Source organism: Poecilia reticulata, chromosome 1 (genome assembly GCF_904066995.2).
Source record: "Poecilia reticulata chromosome 1, P_reticulata-male-v2, whole genome shotgun sequence".
In the NCBI taxonomy this organism is placed as follows: domain Eukaryota; kingdom Metazoa; phylum Chordata; class Actinopteri; order Cyprinodontiformes; family Poeciliidae; genus Poecilia; species Poecilia reticulata.
In genome coordinates this window covers 26,367,703-26,375,043 of record NC_088830.1, presented here as the reverse complement: position 1 = coordinate 26,375,043, position 7,341 = coordinate 26,367,703, and the positions used below count along the sequence as shown (strand labels likewise).

Below are 7,341 nucleotides of genomic sequence, written 5' to 3'. Positions count from 1 at the left end.
AGTTCTTATCTGTCCAAACAGACATCCTTTCCATGTTCTGTTTTCGCCCCATTTGCGTGCAACGCACAATGTAAGGAAAAGAGACACACCAAAATCTTCTGCAATAACAACTCAATAATATTTCGGCTCCGACATAATGAAAAGACACTTGCTAGGAATTCCTTCCACAACAACTTACTGGGTCAGATTGACCCGGACATTCGACATAATACATTCCTTTTCAGTAAAACATATCTTAATGTGAATTAACATAACTTCTAACTATTAATATAAATATATATTAATATAATATATATTATATATAAAAATATATTTCACCTAAAAATACACAAAACGTGCCCCCTTCACTTCCGGATTGCAATGGCAGTCTCATACCATTTCCAAATAAGGTATGAGACCTACAGTGGTCCCTTCCCCCCCTTTCTGTTTGCTGCACGGGGTCCTTCTCGCTCCATTGAGGCGTCTACGTATTTATGTCTATGCTTCTCACCGCCATTAAAGAGAAGAAGATAGGAGAAAAACAAGATGGTGCATGGTTTGTTTAGTGGAATTTTCGAGAGTTTGTCTAAACGAGTTTATCAACAAGCATTTGACTGCTGCTGAAGAAACATTCACAGAGTTTATCAACGCAGACTGCTGGATTTCTCCCGGAAGCCCAAGATAATCTTATACCGAATAGGTAAGAAACACCAGCGTTTGGATTCAGGTTAAGGTTTGAATGTATGAAGCTTTCTGCATGAGGGTCATTATAGTAACCGTTCCCCTCCTGTATAAATGTTTTTATGTCAGATAAAAGAACGCAAACATCACAACTACGCTGTAAGAATGGCTTATTTATGTAGAGAGAAAATGGAACCAGTTATCTTTCTTAGGGCTCTCCTCCTTAAACTGCTGAGACTTACTTTCATAAACAGGAGAAATATGAAGAACAATTCAGCAAAAGGCTAGTAAAGCAAATGTTTCACGCAACAGGGCTGGTGTCGCTGTAACAGACGCAGATTTTCCCTGTAAACAGGATACAACAGGTTAAAATAACGAGGCAGACACAACTCCGTATTTCTAAAATCATCCTGGAATCTGTTCTGTTTATTAGACATTGTGTCAATGTTATTTTTCTGTCATTTGTCAACAGGTTTGTTTCTATAATGAGCTATTTATTTTTTTCTTTCCATATAAAGACACAACTTACGGTGGCCGACGGGTGCAATTGCGCAGACAAAAAAAGAGACGCAAACAAATGAAATGGAGCAAACAAGAAAGAGACGCAAATAAAATGCAGCAAGCCAAAAAGAGATGCAAACAAAAAGCTAATGAAATGCAGCAAACAGAAAAGATGCAAAAAGAAAGTGCTGAAAACGGAAGTGCTCCCGACCACTAGAGGGAGTCGAACAAAAAACAGCTGAGCTCAAATTTAGGGTCCGCATCCTTTAAAACGGGTGTTCAGAAAACCAGTAATGGCAGCAAAATTATTTTTGCTGTATTACACTTAAAATGACACAAAATGATTTTTTTTACAATGTTTTTCGGCGAGAATGTTGATGTATAGATCTCAAATATCTTCTCGGTTCATCAATAAATCACCTAATTGCAATATTGCTCCGACGTTTTCGGAGATGTCTGCTCCCGCTGCATTAACAGCCAGCTCCCCTCGCCAGCTGTCAGCTGACCGGGCGCTCCATGTTCGGTACACCGAGAGAGAACGCACGTCTCCCGGCAAATCGTTTTAAAAACTCTCGCTAGTTTCCCCCTATGAGTGGAGGCGGAACACAGATATTAAGCCTGTAAAAATTTTTGGTTTAATAAAGTATTTAATTTATTTCTGAGCAAATGGGTTTGACTGATTAAAGTTAAGCCTTCAAACATAATAGTTTTATTTAACTGTAAGGTCTTACTTCCTGAGATCTAGAGTATTTGAAAATGAATAATTTGCTTACATTCCTTGCTATAAATGTTTAAACACGGAACAGCCTTTATCACAAAAGGGGAAGAATAATGCAGAAAAAACGAGTAAAAAACTAACTTCTAGTCCGTTTTTTTCTTTAGCACTCTGTGCTTCACGTTGTCACGGTTGCTAAGCAACATAACGCCAAGATGGAGGCTAGGCAGCTAGCTGAAGGCTACAGCTTCTCTCTTCTGGTCGTCCATATTCGTGGCCTTCGAAGGACCCGTCTTCCGTAGACCGGGCCGTTTCTCACATAGACATAATAAAAGGACAGACGCCTAATGGACCGCTCTAGTCTTATCAATACATATTTATATAAATATAGACAGAAATAAATAATGATTAATACTGAATAATATTAAGCTATACATGTTTAGCGCGCACGTACAAACACACACACACACACACACACACACACACACACATAGGAAACCTTCAAAACAAAAACGGGATATTTGGGAGGTATCTTACTTTGACAGAGTGAAGTTCATAATAGCCATTGCCATCTGTGTAAAGCTTTCAGGTGAATGTTATAACGTGTAATATTATTATTTTTATAATATTGTTTCATTTCTATAATAGGCTCTTGTATCAGATATCTAAGTCAGTGTTAGAAAATAACTGAAACTTTTTAAAAAATAATCTTGGTTAGCTTTCAGAGCGGGGACTGAACACCAAGTACTATAGCACTATACCAGCTAGCATTAGCTGATATTTCACTGGTGGACATAAATAATATTCTAATCACAAAATATACACGATATGTCCATCTGACTTGCGAAACGTTGTCTGTCAAGCCCTCATGTCAATAGTCCGTCGATCTGATCAACAATATCCTGCGGTGCTGAGGCATCTTCTGTTGTTTTGGTCGAGCACAGCAGGAGGGTCTTTTGTTTACGTCTCTTTTTTGTTTGTAATAGCTCCAACATAGAAAATATTAAAAATAATACTAGAAAATAATTTTTAAACAATAACAATCATTCATACAGTGAATAAATTAATCAAAAATATTTAATTTGGTAATTTTCCAAATGTCAGCTGAATGTCTGCATTCTTGAATTTTCAGATGTGTTTATTCTGTGATTTCTGTCTTTAATGATGAAAGACATCATTAAAGATGTCTTTCATCAAAAGAGGAAAAAATTCCTCTTTTTTTCTGTTTTCCTCTCCAGATTGCCTGCAACATAACGTTTATGAGAACGAGATGTATAACCAGGAGAGGAGATCCAATCTGGACCAGGACGAGGTAGAACCTCTGCAGGTGAAACAAGAAAAAGAAGAGCCAGAAGATCAACATATAAAAGAAGAGCAGCAGAATCTAGAATATCAACAAATAAAAGTGGAAGAGAAAGAAGTTTACTCCAGTCAGGGTGAAGAACAGCTTGAATTAAAACAGGAGACTGATACCTGCATGGTGGTTCCTGTTTATGAACAAACAAACCAAACTGAATCAGAACCAAACAAGGAGCAGGTCATCTTCCAGGAAGCTGCTGAAGCTGAGAAGAAGAAAAGAAGAAAACCTTTCTCCTGTGTGACCTGTAAAAAGCGTTTTGCTTTCAAATATTCTCCTGATGCTCATAAGAGGATTCACACAGGTGAAAAGCCGTTTTCATGTGTGAACTGTGGAAAAAGTTTTAGTCAAAAAATTGGTTTAACTCGGCACATGATGATTCACACAGGTGAAAAGCCATTTTCATGTGTGACCTGTGGAAAAAGTTTTAGTCAAAAACTTAGTTTAACTAAGCACATGATGATTCACACAGGTGAAAAGCCATTTTCATGTGGGACCTGTGGACAAACTTTTAGTCAAAAAGGGAGTTTAACACAGCACATGATGATTCACACAGGTGAAAAGCCATTTTCATGTGGGACCTGTGGACAAACTTTTAGTCAAAAAGGGAGTTTAACACAGCACATGATGATTCACACAGGTGAAAAGCCATTTTCATGTGGGACCTGTGGAAAAAGTTTTAGTCAAAAAAATAGTTTAACTCGGCACATGATGATTCACACAGGTGAAAAGCCATTTTCATGTGTGACCTGTGGAAAAAGTTTTAGTCACAAACTTAGTTTAACTAAGCACATGATGATTCACACAGGTGAAAAGCCATTTTCATGTGGGACCTGTGGAAAAAGTTTTAGTCACAAACTTAGTTTAACTAAGCACATGATGATTCACACAGGTGAAAAGCCATTTTCATGTGGGACCTGTGGAAAAAGTTTTAGTCACAAACTTAGTTTAACTAAGCACATGATGATTCACACAGGTGAAAAGCCATTTTCATGTGTGACCTGTGGAAAAAGTTTTAGTCACAAACTTAGTTTAACTAAGCACATGATGATTCACACAGGTGAAAAGCCGTTTTCATGTGTGACCTGTGGAAAACGTTTTAGTCGAAAACCGACTTTAACTCAGCACATGATGATTCACACAGGTGAAAAGCCATTTTCATGTGTGAACTGTGGAAAAAGTTTTAGTCACAAACTTAGTTTAACTAAGCACATGATGATTCACACAGGTGAAAAGCCATTTTCATGTGTGAACTGTGGAAAAACCTTTAGTCAAAAAGGGAATTTAACTAAGCACATGATGATTCACACAGGTGAAAAGCCGTTTTCATGTAGGAACTGTGGAAAAAGTTTTAGTCAAAAAGGAAATTTAACTCAGCACATGATGATTCACACAGGTGAAAAGCCGTTTTCATGTGGAGCCTGTGGAAAAAGTTTTAGTCACAAACTTAGTTTAACTAAGCACATGATGATTCACACAGGTGAAAAGCCATTTTCATGTGTGAACTGTGGAAAAGGTTTTAGTCAAAAACGGTATTTAACTCAGCACATGAGGCGTCACACAGGTGAAATGCCGTCACTGTAATAAAACATCATAGATCTCAACTGCACAGCATAGTAATACAAGTGAAAATTCAGGCAGTTTAAGCCTCCACGGTCATAAGGAAGATATAGTAAAGACAAACGGAGTCTGGATTTTCTGTTGTTCCACAAAAAACGTAACATCTTCTTCTTTATTTGGGAGAAGAATTCAGGAGGAGGAGGAAGAGCAACATTCTGAAATATGTAAAGTAACTTGGGCAGTATATTCATTTTTATTGTATTTATTCTCCCAATCATAGACATTGGTAGAGACATCCATCTTTCAAATGAATTGTCTACTTAATTTAATTTATTTAATATGTGATTGTAGTTGGTCCTAGCTACCCATTCCAGATCTGACGAGATGTGTATCCCCAAATATTTAAATTCATTTACCATCTTAAACTGTAATACACTTGATGTTGGGCTAATTTTTTCATTTGCATTTAATAAAATAATTGAAGATTTGGTTCTGTTTATCTTGTATCCAGATATCCCACTATTTTGATATGAAAAGGACCACATCGTCCGCGAACAAGGAAATCCTATGTTCTGTAGGTCCGACAGTGATTCCACTAAGATGTGGGTGTGAGCGAATAGCAATAGCAAATGGCTCTATTGCCAGAGTGAATAGTAAAGGCGACAATGGGCAACCCTGTCTGCAGTCCCTATTGATCTTTATTGATCTAGGTATATTCTTGTTAGTTATTATTTCAGCTGAGGGATTGTTGTATAATATTTTCACCCATTTTACAAAATTATTACGACAGTCAAATTTTTCCATAACTTGAAAAAGATATTCCCAGTGAACCCTATCAAATGCCTTTTCGGCATCTAGTGATAAAAGAGCAGAATCTGAGGTACCTTTATTATAATGAATTATGTTTAGTACTCGCCTTGCGTTATGAAAACCCTGCCTCCCCGAAATGAATCCATTTTGATCTCGATCAATTGATTTTGGGAGCACCATTTGTAAACGTCGTGCTAGCAGCTTGGAGATTATTTTTAGATCTGAATGTAGTAAACTAATGGGCCTAAAATTCTCTCATTTGTTTGGAGATCTACCTGGCTTTGGCAAAAGAATAACCATTGAGGGGGGGAGATAGTTTGAATGGGAAACTTCTTGAAACATATCTAATAGTGGGGTCAAAAGTCTATCTTTAAACGTCTTGTATAAATCTGTTGGGAGCGCCATCTGGTCCCGCTCTTTTCCCTGATTTCATATCATTAATGGCTTGCCCTAGCTCTTCTTTCATAATTTCTAGATCCAAGTTTTCCTTGTCTTCCTCTGAAAATTTTGGTGTATTTAAATTTCTAAGGAATTGATTTATGTCTTCCGATTCGATGTTTATTTGTGCCTTATACAATTCTACTTTAATACATTTTTAATCCAAAATAAGATGTGCTGTTGTGTACTTTTAGTAGACTTTCTTTCATTAATTGTTTTGTAATCTGAAATTTACAGTATTAAGTCTTTGATAATTTTGTCTTTACAGCAAAACTAGACTGAAACTGATGCTTTTTGTTTCAAATTATATTAACCAGTCTTTATAAAAGCTTTTCAAATAATTTGGCATGCTCTTTTACTTAGAAAATGCAATATACAATATAAATATATTTTCCGTCATTGATTGTTAATTGTTCAAATTATGTGTGATTATTGTCTCCAATAATTTGGTGTTTCGCTTGTCTTGGTGGTATAATTTTTCTATTTTCTGCCGTGGCTGTTTTCTATTAAAGATCACTATCTTTTTTAAAGTTTAAACTAATTTAATCTATAAACATATAGATATGAATTTTATTATGTTCTTACAAAGTCATTTATGACTTGCATATCCTTTGACGTAAGCTAATACAAGTGAATGGACCGAACTTCACAAAGTGCTATTCTGCAAAGTATTTTAAGTTAATATTTGACACATTTTCTCACACAAGGTAATATATTTGGTAATCAAATAAATGACTAAACACAGAGTTTGACTTTTAATGTGATTAATTGTTTTGGGGAATTTCTGAATAAAGAGCACAATGTTTTTATTTGATCTAAATTATTCTGATAGTTTTTATATTGAAACTGATGAACAGACACACTTTTACAGCATTTTATTCAAGAATATATTGACATGAATCCATAATTTAATGTGCATTTAACATTTGAAGAAGACAAGAAAAAAATATTTTTTCCTTTTATTTTTGACATTTTATTGTAACAACAATAAACTTTGATAAATCGGACATTGTCAAACATTAGCTACATATTTTTCTTACTTTTGTCCTGCAAAAATTATACAGTATAAAAGTAAACTTTCCTATGGACAGCAGAGTGGAAATACATTCTAAAAGTTTATTTTTATTTCATTATAATTTTTATTTAATCCAATCTAATCCATTTAAATATTATGTTTCATGATGGATTATCGTGCATCTTTTCCCTTTTTGTTTACATTACATGTTACAGAAAGTGTTAAAGTGAGATTGTTTTCCTTCTTTGCATTCCTGAATATAACATCTTTAATTGCCAGCCTCAT

At 35.4% G+C, this 7,341-nt stretch overlaps 1 pseudogene across 1 annotated transcript; it reads left to right on the top strand.

Annotated features, from left to right (window-relative positions):
- Positions 1-400: 400 nt before the first annotated feature.
- Positions 401-6,787, top strand: LOC145552618 (uncharacterized; annotated as a pseudogene). Its single transcript, XR_014088737.1, has 2 exons — positions 401-679; positions 3,115-6,787. The product of XR_014088737.1 is annotated as an uncharacterized LOC145552618 (transcript).
- The last annotated feature ends 554 nt before the right edge of the window (positions 6,788-7,341 follow it).